This window comes from Equus caballus, chromosome 16 (assembly GCF_041296265.1).
Source record: "Equus caballus isolate H_3958 breed thoroughbred chromosome 16, TB-T2T, whole genome shotgun sequence".
Taxonomy (NCBI): Eukaryota; Metazoa; Chordata; class Mammalia; order Perissodactyla; family Equidae; genus Equus; species Equus caballus.
The window spans coordinates 8287214-8302294 of NC_091699.1; the positions used below are offsets into that span (position 1 = coordinate 8287214).

Sequence of the window (15081 nt, forward strand, 5' to 3'; positions counted from 1 at the left end):
TGAAACAATAAGAGAATTCAGCAAGAAGCAATGTTAATGTATAAAACCCAACAGATTTCCTATAAACATCCACCCCTGGAGCACCTGTGCAGACCCTCAGTAGAATCTGCACACTGGGCCCCAGGCGTGCCAGGATGGGGCTCAGGGGTTGGTGGGTCCCGCGGCTGTAAAGGAACAGGGTGGAGGTCCCAGGTTGAAAAATTGTAAAATTATAATTTTACAGCTATATAATTTAACTACTTCAGTCATCATGTCTTTTTCTTTTTACAAAGTCAATTTTCCTACATAACTCCAAATTTTTTTCACACCATCTAAGCAATATTTTAATATTTTCCATATCCAATCCGTATTCAAATTTCCCCAATTACCTCCAAATGACTTATGAAAAAAAAGGCTATTTTAATCGGGAGCCAATAGCGGATTACCCTTTGCATTTGACAGCAGAGTTCAGGCTTAACCCTTAACCTCTTCGGGCTCGGAAGACCCTGGGCAGGAGAGATTTAAGAACACCGTCCTCCCGCTTTCGCGGAAAGGCCAAGAGTGACTTGAAATGTAGACGCGGAGGCCTATGGGAAATGTAGTTTTAAATAGGTGAGGTTCACCGCCTGGACTCTGGGAAGGGGACGCCACGCTCCTTCTGCGCATGTGCAGCCGTAGCCTCCTCGTTTGTCTTCTCAGGACTCCAGAGAACCGTTGGGGAACTTTGGGGTGTGCTCGGAAAATGCAGGGTGCGCACCTAGGGCGAGGGACTAGCTGGGAAGGGTGTGCGTGTGCTTGGGGATGGGAGCAGGAAGTGTCTGGGACCCCGTCGCCCCCCGCGGCGGTGTATAAACCCGGGCGGGCCGTCAGAGTGGGTAAGGCCAATGGGGGAGACCCCGGCCCTCGGGCTCCTGGGGCGCAGGTGTTCGGGGCGGTCCAGGGTGCCCGAGGATCGTGTGACCAGCCCGCCTGCAGGCCGACCGGAGAGAAGCCCGTGTCGGCGGCGGTGGGTGCGGGAGGGAGGAGTGCGTTTATCAGGCGGACGGTGACCGTGGGTCTGCGGTGGAGCCCGAGCTCTGGAGCACTACAGGCCCGGTCAGTGCCAGCTCTGTCACCTGTAAGCAGGGGCGACAGAAGGAACCGGGGCGAGAGTCAGGGTTCTCATCTATAAATATTAATAATGATTGTTTCACGGCGGCGTTTGGAAACATAGATCACTATTTTAGACAAGTGCCAGGTAGGAAGCCTTAAGTAAGTGACATCTGCTGTTATAGTTAGAGGACGCTTTGTTTTTTTTACTGGATAGTTTAATGTACCCTGACAACCACTTCACCAGAAACCGAAGCTCGGGTCGGTGGCCCGATGTGCTCGAGTCAGGAGCTCCCAGCCAGGGAATTTGGATTCTAGGGCAGGTGTGCTTCGCTTCAGTCTCAGGCTTTGTCTGGTGTCACACCTGCCCAAGACTGGCATTACAGCCTTCACAGCACTTAGGAACATGGCCTGTCCCTGCGTCCCCAGGGATGTAAAGGAAAGGATGTGGATGGAATCCCACCGTGTGTCACATGTATCCTGGGATTTCTAGTGTCTCTTCAGGTCCCTTGGGTCAGACAGCGGTGCCTGGCCCCCTCTGCATTGTCAGGCTTTCTGTCCTTGAAGTCTAACGTTATAATGAATTCCAAGAGTCAGGCTTTTTGCCCCTAAAATGAATTTATTTCTCAGATCCATGTCCCAGTTGCCTTGAAACAAACCAGCCCTTGTGGGGCATGAAGCAGGGGGCCTCTGTGAGGGAGTCTTACCTGGAAGAGAGTGCCCCTCTGACCTTAGACCTCTCTCCAGAGCTTCAGAGCAGAGACAAGAGCCCAGAAAGGAGCAGATGCTAGATTTGCAAGATCAGAAGCAGGTCTTGATCCCCCTGCCCAGAATGAACCAGACTTGATGATGATGCCACCTTCAGGAGCCACCACATTGTGTGACAGTGGGGCATTTGGGCCGTCCCTGGGAAGTACAGGTGAGCTGGGGTGGCCCAGGGGCAGGCTGCTCAGGAAAGGCTGCTTTGTTGGAGAGCCGTGAGGGCAAGGTCTGGGGGTAAGGGACAACCAGGCAGAGGAAGGAAGTTCTGTCTCCAGTCCCCTTAAATGGCCCCCGCTATTTACAGATGTGCTGCTGTCACACATGTCCACCACCACATGTGACATTAGTGACGTTATCCTGATGGCACAGGATCCAAGAATGATGATCTGTGAAGAGTTTTCCGAGGTCACCTACTTCTAACTCTTTTGAAAGATTTAAAGACTTTGGGCCTGAAAATTTCAGTGACTTGTCCAGGGAAACGCAGTTTGTGACAGTTCACTCTCTCACAGGTAAGTTACCAAAAGCATCTATCAAAAGGGCCTTTTGAGAAATACTTCCCAGCTGAAATGAACAATTAAAAATTCCTGCCTTAAATCCTCCCATCTCTTTTACTAGGCTTTCCGTGGATTGTGTATACCAGGGGTTAAATAATATTACTGAGAAAAATAGGTAAATGATGCATACTGAGTATTTTTCTGCTAAGTTAACTTTAATGAAGGAATAGTGTCTTGTCATTTGGCGTACTTTAATTCAACTAATCGGTTGTTTTTATTTCTTTCTGTTATTCAGAAGGACGCATGCGTTATTGTTAAATCAATCAAGTAAAGCTTATGTTCACTCAGTAAAAAACTGCAGATTTCAGCTCCGTGGTCATTTCAGAATCACTCAAAGACAGGTGTTGCTGCCTGTCCATGATCCTTCTTGTGCCTTTTCAAGGCCCAGAGGGCCCTGTGCCTATGGGGAGGATGATTCCCAACTGGGGTGCTGAGATTTGAGGAGGTGAATCTAAGAGCTGTAAGACAGCTAAATCTCAGGACCCCTGTCTTCTTTCTGTCCCCTCAGCTGAACCACAGTCCTCTGTACTCGCCCAGGAGCCACAGAAAGTGCACATCCCTCAGGTGAGCTCTTTATTCATTCCCCACTTTATATTGTAATGGATTTATAAGGTTTAGCAGGATCCATGCATTAAAGGAAAAGGAGAAGTAGAAATAGTAGAAATCAAGTCAGTCTTGAGGAAAAATATACCGTGTTTTACTATTAATTGTGATGTTGGCTGTTAGCTTTGAGTGGGTAACCTTGTCAGGGTAAGTAGTTTCCCACTAAGCTACCTGTTTCAATCTCTTTACTTGTGATTGGCCTATTCAGATTCTCTCTTTCTTCTTGATTCAGTTTTGGGAAATTGTATGAGTCTTAGAATTTATCTGTTTCTTCTAGATTGTCCAGTTTGTTGCTATATAGTTTTTGATAGTATTCTCTTATAATCCTTTATATTTCTGTGGTATCTGTTGTAATTTCTCCTCTTTCATTTCTAATTTCATTTATTTGAGCCTTCTCTCTCTTTTTCTTAGAGAGTCAGGCTAAGGGTTTGTCAATTTTGCATATCTTCTCAAAGAACCAGTTCTTTGTTTCACTGATCTTTTCTACTATTCTTTTTTCTTTTTTGGTTTCAATTTCATTTATTTCTGCTCTGATTTTTATTATTTCCCTCCTTCGGCTGACTTTGGGCTTTGTTGGTTCTTCATTTTCTAACTGTATTTTAAGATTGCTTATGTGAGATCTTTCTTGTTTTTTAAGCTGGGCCTGTATTGCTATGAATTTCCCTCATAGGACCACTTTTTCTGCATCCCATATGAGTTGGTGTGGTGTATTTTCATTTTCATTTGTCTCCAGATATTTTTTGATTTCTCTTTTAATTTCTTCAGTGATCCATTGGTTGTTCAGTAGCATGTTGTGTAGTCTCCACATATTTGTCACTTTCCCAGCTTTTTTCCTGTAGCTGATTTCTAGTCTCATAGCATTTTGGTCAGAAAAGATGCTTGATGTGATTTCAATCTTCTTAAATTTATTGAGGCCTGTCTTGTTTCAAAACATATGGTCTGTCCTTAGAATGCTCCATGTGCACTTGAGAAGAATGTGTATTCTGCTATTTTTGGATAGAATGTTCCATATATATCTATTAAGTCCATCTCGTCTAGTTTTTCATTTAATTCCACTATTTCCTTGTTAACTTTCTGTTTGGATGATCTATCCATCGATGTAAGTAGAGTGTTGGGGCCCCCTACTATTACTATGTCGTTGTTAATATCTCTTTTTAGGTCTGTTAATAGTTGCTTTATGTACTTTGGTGCTCCTTTGTTGGGTACACGTATATTTATAAGTGTTATGTCTTCTTGTTGGAGTGTCCCTTTTATCATTATACACTGCCCCTCTTTGTCTCTCATTGCCTTTTTTATCTTGAGGTCTACTGTGTCTGACGTAAGTATTGCAATAACTGCTTTCTTTTGTTTGCCATTGGCTTAGAGTATCATCTTCTGTCCCTTCACTCTGAGCCTGTGTTTGTCTTTAGAGCTAAGAGTGTTTCCTGGAGGCAGCATATTGATGAGTCTTGTTTTTCAATCCATCCCACCACTCTGTCTTTTGATTGGAGAATTCAATCCGTTTACATTTAGAGTGATTATTTATATATAAGGGCTTAATGCTGCCATTTTATCACTTGTTTTCCAGTTCTGTATTTCCCTTGTTTCTCGTCTTGTGTATTTTGGACTGCCAGTTCAGTTTGGTAGTTCTCTATGATGGTTTTCTCAGTTTTCTCTTTTTTGTGTGTGAGGAAGACTGGCCCTGAGCTAACATCTGTAAGCAATCTTCCTCTCTTTTAGCTTGAGGAAGATTGTTGCTGAGCTAACATCTGTGGCAATCTTCCTCTGTTTTTTGTATGTGGGATGCCAGCACAGCAGGGCTTGATGAGAGATGCATAGGTCTGTGCCTGGGACCTGAAGCTGCAAACCCTGGGTGGCTGAAGCAGAGCATGCGAACTTAACCATTATGCCACTGGGACAGCCCCTCAGTTTTCTTTTTTTTGTATCATTTGTGTCTCTGTTCTGATTATTTGTTTAGTGGTTACCATCAGGTTTGTATAAAAAATCTCATAGATGAGATATACCATTTTCTGATAGCCTCTTATTTCCTTGGTCTAAGCCAGTTCCATCCCTTTCCTCTTCCTCTGATTTGTTGGTCATAACATATTCTGTTTTGTGTTGTGATTTTGTGGTTAAAATCACAAGATTATAGTTATTTTTGATGTTTTCCTTCCCTTTATCTTTAATGTCATAATTAAGTTTTTGCTAACCTGTTCTGGTAGAGAGCTGCAATTTTCTGACTTTGGCTGCCTATTTATCTCCTTGCTCAAGGCTTTGTGAACTCTTTTTGTTCTTTTTCAGGTATGAAGGTCTTCTTGAGCATTTCCTGTTTGGGGTGTCTTGTGGCGATGAACTACCTCAGCTTTTGTTTATGTGGGAAAGTTTTTATTTCTCCACCATATAGGTAGGATCTTTTTCCCTGGATAGAGTATTCTCGGCTGAAGGTTTTTGTCTTTCAGAATTTTGAATATCTCATTCTACCTTCTCATATCCTGTAAAGATTCTGCTGAGAAATCTCCTGAAAGTCTGATATGGTCTTTGTAAGTTATTTTCTTCTGCCTTGCTGCCTTTAAAAATATTTCTTCTTTGTCACTGACTTTTGCCAGTTTTACTACTCTATGCCTTGGAGTAGGTCTTTTTACATTGATGTAATCAGAAGTTCTGTTAGCGTCTTTTACTTGTAATTCCAGCTCCTTTCCCAGGTTTGAACAGACTTTCTGCTCCTTTCTCCCTCCCTTCTCCCTCTATAATACCCATAGTTTTTATGTTGCATTTCCTAATTGAATCAGATATTTCTCAGAGAATTTCTTCGTTTCTTTTTAGTCTTAATTCTCTCTCCTCCTCCATCTGAAGCCTTTCTATATTTCGGTCCTCCAGATTGCTAATTCCGTCTTCCATAATGTCAGCTCTGTAATTCAGGGTATCCAGATTTTTCTTTATCTCATTGTGTTTTTCATCTCCAACATTCCTGATTGGTTTCTCTTTATAGGGTCAATCTCTTTTGTGAAGTATTCCCTCTGTTTATTAATTTTATTCCTGATTTAATTGAACTATCTGAATTTTCTTGTAAGTCGTTGAGTTTTTTAATGTTAGCTATTTTGAATTCTCTGTCGTTTACATTGTAAATTTGTGTGCCTTCAGGATTGATTTCTAGGTGCTTTTCATTTTCCTTCTGGTCTGGACTATTAATATATTTCTTCATACTATTTGATGGGGTTGGTTTGTGCCTTCACATAGATGGTATCTGGTTGCAGATTCCACTTGCCACCACTGGAGGAGGTTCAGGAGCTGTGTATTCTGAGCCTGCTGTGATCCCTGGTGTCTGTGCTTGTCCTTTGGAATCTATGCTGACAGGACCCATCTGCAATTGCCTGCTTGTAGCTGCTGCTTTGCTAATGTACGCACGGGCACTCTAGACGGGGTCCCTTGCTCTGGCTGACTGGCTGAGCTTGTGAGCCCAGCAGGGGGAGGGGCACTTCTTTTGCATCTGCCATCCTGTGAGTGTTCTCTCTTTGCCCTCACTGTCTGTCCTCCTGGCGTGCTGGCTTCATGAAGACAACCCCACAATAGCTTAGCCTCCTTTGTGGAGCTTTCCTATGGGATGTGAGGGAACTTGGAGAGTGAAGGCATTCCCACAGAGTCTCCCCCCAGGCCCCTGTTTTCTCAGAGCTGTGCATGGTTCTGTGCCCTAGGTCATTGCTGGGGAGGGAGAGGAAATCCCCTTACTTCCTCCTTCTTCCTCCTGGGGGGTCCAGCACCTCCACCCTCAGACATAAGGCTGCATGGGTCTCTCAGATGTCTTTTGTGTTGTGTGCCTGTCCTCTGTTGGTTTATGAATGTCCTTTTCATTGTTTCTTAGGGAGGAGAGTCTAAGGGAAGGGTCACTCCGCCGTGATGCTGATGTCATGCCTGGTCATTCTATTTTTAAGTTTTTGAGGAATGTCTGTACTGTTTTCCACAGTGGCTGCACCAATTTACATTCCCACCAGCAGTGTATGAGGGCTCCCTTTTCTGCACATCCTCTCCAACACTTCTGTTTTCTTTGTAAAGACTGGCACCTGAGCTAACATCTGTTGTCTATCTTTTTTTCCTTCTTGTTCTCCCAAAACCCTCCCAGTACATAGTTGTATATTCTAGTTGTATGTCCTTCTGTCTGTGCTGTGTGGGATGCCACCTCAGCATGGCTTGATGAGTGGTGCCGTGTCCAGGCCCAGGATCCAAACTGGCAAAACCCTGGGCTGCTGAAGTAGCGCACACGAACTTAACCACTCGGCCATGGCACTGGCCCCTCTCCAACACTTCTTATTTCTTGTCTTTTTAATAATAGCCATTCTGATGGTCATGAGGTGATATCTCATTGTGGTTTTGATTTGTATTTCTCTAATAATTAGTGATGTTGAACATCTTTTCATGTGCCTATTGGCCATCTGTATATCTTTGGGAAAATGTCTGTTGAAATCCTCTGCCCATTTCTTGACTAAGTTTGTTCTTTTGTTGTTTAGTTCTTCATATATTTTGGATAGCAACCGCTTATTGGATAAATGATTTGCAGATATCTTCTTCCTATTGCTAGGTTGTCTTTTCATTTTATTGATGTTTCCTTTGCCATACAGATGCTTTTTAGTTTGATGTAGTCCCATTAGCTTATTTTTTCTTTTGTTTGCCTTTCCTGAGGAGACATATTCAAAAAGATACTGCTAAGAATGATAGCAAAGAGCCTACTGCCTACGTTTTCTTCTTTGGAGTTTTATGGTTTCAGGTCTTACATTCAAGTCTTTAATCCATTTTGAGTTAATTTTTGTGCATGGTGTAAGATAATGGTCTACTTTCATTCTTTTGTGTGCGGCTGTCCTTTTTCCCAAAAGTGTTTATTGAAGAGACTTTCCCTTCTCCATTGTATGTTCTTAGCTCCTTTGTTGAAAATTGGCTGTTCCTAAATGTATGGGTTTATTTCTTGGCTATCAATTCTGTTCCATTGATCTGTGTCTGCTTTTCTGCCAGTATCGTGCTGTTTTGATTAATACAGCTTTGTAGTATACTTTGAAATTAGGGAATGTGATGCCTCCAGCTTTGCTCTTTTTTCTCTGGAGTGCTGTGGCTCTTTGGGGACTTTTGTTGTTTCCAATAAATTTTAGAATTCTTCTTTCTATTTCTGTGAAAAATGTCATTGGGGTTTTGATAGGGATTGCATTGAATCTGTCGATGGCTTTAGGTAATATGGACTTTTTCACTATGTTAATTCTTCTAATCCATGAGCACAGAATATCCTTCTATTTCTTTATGTCTTCTTTAATTTCTTTCAACAATGTCTTATAGTCTTCAGTGTATAGGTCTTTCACCTCATTGGTTAAATTTATTCCTACCCACTTAATTCTTTTTGTTGTGATTGTAAATAGGATTATATTCTTGATTTTTTATTTCTGCTAGTTTGTTTTTAGTGTTTTGATGGGTTCTTTAGCGTTTTCTATATGTAAAATCTCATCATCCACAAGTAGTGACAGTTTTACTTCTTCCTTTCCAGTTTGAATATGTTTTATTTATTTTTCTTACTTGATTGCTCTGGCTAGGACTAAGAAGGGTGAGCGTGGGCATCCTTGTCTTGTTCCTGCTCTTAGAGGGATAGCTATCAGTTTACACCATTGAGTATAATGTTAGCTGTTGGTTTGTCATATATGGCCTTTATTATGTTGAGGTACTTTCCTTCTATAATTATTTTATTGAGAGTTATTATCATAAATATGTGGTGAATCTTGTCAAATGCTTTCTCTGCATCTGTTGAGATGATCATGTGATTTTTATTCTTCATTTTGTTAATGTAGTTTATAACATTGATAAAGAATACTGTTGTAATCCTTTGTATTTCTGTTATATTGTTTGTGATTTCTTCTCTTTCTGATTTTATTTATTTGAGGCTTCTCTCTTTTTGTCTTATTCTACCTAAAGGTTTGTCAATTTTGTTTATATTTTCAAAGAACTAGCTCTTAGTTTCACTGCTCTTTTCTATTTTCTTTTTACTCTCCATGTCATTTATTTCTGCTCTGATTTCTAGTAGTTCCTTTGTTCTCCTGACTTTGGGCACTTCGTTTTTCTTCTTTTCTGATTCTTTTGGATGTATTGTTAGATTGCTTATTTGAGATTTTTCCTGTTTCTCAAGGTAGGCCTGTGTTGCTAGGAACTTCCCTCTTAGTACTGCTTTTGCTGTATCCAATAGATTTTGGTACACTGTATTTTCCTTTTCATTTGTCTCCAGATATTTTTCCATTTCTCCTTTAATTTTGTTGTTGTTCCAATAGTTAATGAATAGCACGTTGTTTAGGCTCCACATATTTGTGACTTTTCCAGCTTTCTCCTTGTGGTTGATTTCTAGTTTCATACCATTGTGGTTGGAAAAGATGCTTGATATCTTTCCAGTCTCAAGTTTATTGGGAGTTGTTTTGTTTCCCAACAAACAGTGTATCTTTGAGAATGTTTCATGTGTACTTGAGAGAAAATGTATATCCTGCTGCTTTTGGATTGAATATTATATATGTATCTATTCAATTCATCCGGTCTAGTGTTTCATTTAAGGTCAACGTTTCTCTGTTGATTTTTCTCTCTAGAAGACCTATCCATTGATGTAAGTGGGGTAGTAAGTTCCCTACTCTTATGGTGTTGCTGTCAGTTTCTCCCTTTAGATCTGTTAATAGTTGTTTTATAGACTTTGGTGCTTCTACGTTAGGTGCATATATATTAATAAATGTTATGTCTTCTTGATGGATCATCCCCTTTATCATTATATAATGCCCATCTCTGTCTCTTGTCTTTTTTGGCTTGAAGTCTATTTTGTCTGATAGAATTATGGCTACATTCACTTTCTTTTGGTTGTCGTTTGGTTGGAGTATCATCTTCCACCCCTTCACTCTGAGCCTATGTTTTTCTTTAGAGCTGAGATGGGTCTCCTGGAGGCAGCACATTTTTGGGTCTTTTTCTTTTTTTGTTTTTGTTTTTGTTTTTTTGTGTGTTTGTCTTCATCTTTATTTTTTATTTTATTTTTTTAAGGTGCCTTCCCCCGTTTTTTTTTTTTTATTGAGTTATTGATTTGTTACTATCTGGTGAAATTTCAATTGTACATTAATGTTTGTCAGTCATGTTGTAGGTGCACCACTTCACCCTTTCTGCCCACCCCCCACCCCACCTTTCCCCTGGCATCCACTAAACTGTTCTTGGTCCATAGTTTTAAATTCCTCATATGAGTGGAGTCATACACAGATTATCTTTCTCTCGCTGGCTTATTTCACTTAACATAATTCTCTCAAGGTCCATCCATGTTATTGCAAATGGAATGATTTTGTTCTGTTTTGCAGCTGAGTAGTCTTCCATTGTAAATATGTACCACATCTTCTTTATCCATTCGTGCGTTGATGGGCACTTAGGTTGCTTCCACGTCTTGACTATTGTAAACAGTGCTGCAATAAACATTGGGGTGCACAGGACTTTTGGGATTGCTGACTTCAGGCTCTTTGGATAAATACCCAGTAGTGGGATGGCTGGATCGTATGGTAGTTCTATTTTTACTTTTTGGGGAATCTCCATACTGTTTTCCATAGTGGCTGCACCAGTTTGCATTCTCACCAGCAGTGTATGAGGGTTCCTTTTTCTCCACAACCTCTCCAACATTTGTTGCTATTAGTTTTAGATATTTTTGTCGTTCTAACGGGTGTAAGGTGATATCTTAGTGTAGTTCTGATTTGCATTTCCCTGATGATCAGCGATGATGAGCATCTTTTCATGTGCCTATTGGCCATCCGTATATCTTCTTTGGAGAAATGTCTGTTCATGTCTCCAGCCCATTTTTTGATTGGGTTGTTTGATGTTTTGTGGTTGAGTTGCGAGAGTTCTTTATATATTAGGGATATTAAGCCTTTGTCAGATATATCACTTGCAGATATTTTTTCCCAGTTAGTGGGTTGTTTTTTTGTTTCAATCCTGTTTTCATTTGCCTTGAAGAAGCTCTTTAATCTGATGAAGTCCCATTTGTTTATTCTTTCTATTGTTTCCCTTCTTTGAGAAGGCATGGTGTCCGAAACTATCCTTTTAATACTGATGTCAAAGAGTGTACTGCCTACGTTTTCTTCCAGAAGCCTTATGGTTTCAGGTCTCACCTTTAGGTCTTTAATCCATTTTGAGTTTATTTTGGTGAATGGTGAAAAAGAGTGGTCAATTTTCATTCTTTTCCATGTGGCTTTCCAGTTTTCCCAGCACCATTTGTTGAAAAGACTTTCTTTTCTCCATTGTATGTCCTCAGCTCCTTTGTCAAAGATAAGCTGTCCATAGATGTGTGGTTTTATTTCTGGGCTTTCAATTCTGTTCCATTGATCTGTGAACCTGTTTTTGTACCAGTACCATGCTGTTTTGATTACTGTAGCTTTGTAGTATGTTTTGAAGTCAGGGATTGTGATGCCTCCCGTTTTGTTCTTTTTTCTCAGGATTGCTTTAGCAATTCGGGGTCTTTTGTTGCCCCCTATGAATTTTAGGATTCTTTGTTCTAATTCTGTAAAGAATGTCATTGGGATTCTGATTGGGATGGCATTGAATCTGTAGATTGCTTTAGGTAGAATGGACATTTTATCTATGTTTATTCTTCCAATCCGTGTACATGGAATGTCTTTCCATCTCCTTATGTCGTCATCCAATTCTCTCAGAAAGGCCTTGTAATTTTCATTATATAGGTCCTTCACTTCCTTAGTTAAATTTACCCCAAGGTATTTTATTCTTTTTGTTGCGATTGTGAATGGTATTGTATTCTTGAGTTCTTTTTCTGTTGGTTCATTACTGGAGTATAGAAATGCTACTGATTTATGCAAATTGATTTTATACCCTGCAACTTTGCTGTAGTTGTTGATTACTTCTAACAGTTTTCCAATGGATTCTTTGGGGTTTTCTATATATAAGATCATGTCGTCTGCAAACAGTGAGAGTTTCACTTCTTCCCTCCCTATTTGGATTCCTTTTATTCCTTTTTCTTGCCTGATTGCTCTGGCCAGGACCTCCAGTACTATGTTAAATAAGAGTGGTGATAGAGGGCATCCTTGTCTCATTCCTGTTTTCAGGGGGATGGGGTTCAGTTTTTGCCCATTGAGTATGATGTTGGCTATGGGTTTGTTGTATATGGCCTTTATTATGTTGAGGTAGTTTCCTTCTATGCCCATTTTGTTCAGAGTTTTTATCATAAATGGCTGTTGGCTCTTGCCAAATGCCTTCTCTGCATCTATTGAGATGATCATGTGGTTTTTATTCCTCAGTTTGTTGATGTGGTGTATCACGTTGATTGATTTGCAGATGTTGAACCATCCCTGTGTCCCTGGTATGAATCCCACCTGATCCTGATGTATGATTCTTTTGATGAATTGCTGAATTCTGGTTGCCAAAATTTTGTTTAGAATTTTTGCATCTATGTTCATCAGTGATATTGGCCTGTAGTTCTCTTTTTTCGTGGTGTCCTTGTCAGGTTTTGGTATCAGCGTGATGTTGGCCTCATAGAATGTGTTAGGAAGTGTTCTATCTTCCCTGATTTTTTGGAATAGCTTGAAAAGGATAGGTATTAAATCCTCTCTGAAAGTTTGGTAGAATTCCCCAGGAAAGCCATCTGGTCCTGGGGTTTTATTCTTTGGGATGTTTTTGATTGCTGTTTCAATCTCTTTCCTTGTGATTGGTCTGTTCAAATTGTCTGCCTCTTCTTGAGTGAGCTTTGGGAGATTGTAGGAGTCCAAGAATTTATCCATTTCCTCTAGGTTATCCATTCTGTTGGCATATAGTTTTTTGTAGTATTCTCTTATAATCTGTTGTATTTCTGCAGAGTCTGTTGTTATTTCTCCTCGCTCATTTCTGATTTTGTTTATTTGAGCTTTCTCCCTTTTTTTCTTTGTAAGTCTGGCTGGTTTTGGGTCTTTTTCTTAACCTGTCCAGCCTCTCTGTCTTTTCATTGGTGCATTCAATCCATTTACATTTAGGATGATTATGGATATATAGGGACTTACTATTGCCATTTTATCTTTTGTTTTATGGTTGCTCTATATTTCCTTTGTTTCTGTTTCCTGGTGTTTCTCACTACAATTTCAGCTTGACGGTTTTTGGTGATGTGTTTTTCAGTTTCCTCTTTTTTTATGTTTCATGACTCTGCCTTAATTTTTGTTTTGTTGTTACCATGAGGTTTGTATAAAAGGTCTCACAGATGAGATAGTTCCTTTTCTGCTGATAGCATTTTTCCTTCATTTGACTAGGCAAGTTCTGTCTTTTTCTTCTTCCCTTGCTATTTTTGTTGTCAAAATTATTTCTTTCTTTATTGTGAATTTGTTACCAAATTGGAATGGTTAATGTTATTTTTAATGCTTTCTTTCCCTTTAACCTTTGCATCACAATTGTTTACTAACATGTTCTGATCAGAGTTGCAGTTTTCTGATTTTATCTATTTATCAACTTGTTTAAAGCTCTGTATCCTTTGCCTTTTCATTTCAGACAGGAGAGCTTTTTGACATTTCTTATAAGGCAGGTCTAGTGGCGATGGACTCCCTCAGTTTTTGTTTCTTCCTCACACTTTATTTCTCAGCTGCAGCAGTGGACCCCCAGCTGTCGCAGCACCCAAGGGCACAGAACTGATTATTACAGTGTTGATCAATACAGTCCCTAAGTAGCTCTCAAATACCTGTACTTTTCTGCATCCTTTCTGAAACCACCCTAGTCGAAGTAAGCAACTAAGTAACTGGATGACTTTAATGACCTCATGTCTGTTCTCCTCAATTTCTTGGTTTGTGAAATGAGGCAGTTAGAAGGAACACCAAGTTTCTTCCTTCTCTATGTTCTGTGATTATCAGAATCTACAACTATGGAGAGACTCAGGGAAAAATCAATTCCAGTGCTTTGGGAAACCATCTCACTTTCTCCATTTAAATTAACTCTTGGGGTGACTGAGATTGTGCCTCATATCCTCTCATAGCACTGCTCTTAAGGACAGTCTCAGAATCTTCAAGACAACTTAAAAGAAGGCCCTTTCTCTTAAATAGGAATCTGCCTTATGCCATGTTTTGAGCTGTAGAAAATATTTTAGAATGAGATTCTAGTGTTGGTAACAAATTTATCTACATTGTTAATTCATCTGAAAGCTCCTATTCTTGAAAATGTCCCATGTGGAGGTAGAGAAGTTCCATGCAAAGGTTTAGTCCATTTTTGTTGACAATCTCTTGAGTGTATGTTAAAAACCTGGATAACAGGATAATGTTAATGGAGATTGGGGGGGAGGGACAGTGATGAATGAGTTTGGTTGATTTTCAGCAGTAATGAGGTCAAAATGAAAGCATTATAAAAGAAGAGTAGAGATTCAGGTCAGGGCTTTCTATGAAAAAAAGTAAAAACCATAAGCAGATGGAAAAAGTTTAAGTGACACAGTATGGCAGATTCCACTGATGAGTTTAATAGGCAGCCATTTTAGTGGCAGAGAGAGTAGACTGAAAAGTGAGGAGAAGTTTGGAAAATTCAAGGGACAAGAACCAGAAAAGCAAGGGGTCCCATCCTGCCCTGAGGATTCTTTTGCTCTGAAGTGTGTTAGCCCAGCTGAGGGAAGACCTGGGGAGGATGTTGTAGATCCTCTAAAAGAGGCATCCATCAGCTGCAGGAAGATGTGCCATCTCTCCCCAAAGCTCATTAGCAGATTGGAAGTGGGATGCTGCATTACTCTGATTAGCATTAATTTTATAATTCTAGGCAGAGAACTTTCCTCCACCTGAGTCAGCCTTCACACAAAAACACAGACTCACATGGTGTGGATAAAACACAAGTAACCTTACTGCTGCTTCCCATCTTCCAAGGACCCAGTGGGAAGGAAAACGTGGTTCCCTAGCAAAGAGGGGAGTTAAAGGCTGGAGTTTTCCAGCTCTCCAAGCTGGGTGCAGGTCCCACAAATCGGGGAGAAGTGCAATGCCATCTTTCTGGCAGACCAAGACTTTGGGAAAACTGGGTCCTTCTGATCTGGTTAGGGAAGACACAGTACTTCCAACAGCCACTGCAGCAGGGCAACAGCAGCATTACAAGTGAGATGAGGAACATTACCTCAGAGCCTCCCAGGGAGAGAGCATTTAGGCCC

General features: G+C 40.5%; 1 long non-coding RNA gene across 1 annotated transcript in view; it reads left to right on the forward strand.

Annotated features, from left to right (window-relative positions):
• Positions 1–578: 578 nt before the first annotated feature.
• Positions 579–15081, forward strand: part of LOC138917990 (uncharacterized) — a 33863-nt gene continuing 19360 nt past the window's right edge. Inside the window, exons 1-4 of the long non-coding RNA XR_011426708.1 lie at positions 579–728; positions 1816–1987; positions 2135–2339; positions 2893–2948. This is a non-coding gene — a long non-coding RNA (uncharacterized lncRNA). The remainder of the gene's footprint in view (positions 729–1815; positions 1988–2134; positions 2340–2892; positions 2949–15081) is intronic.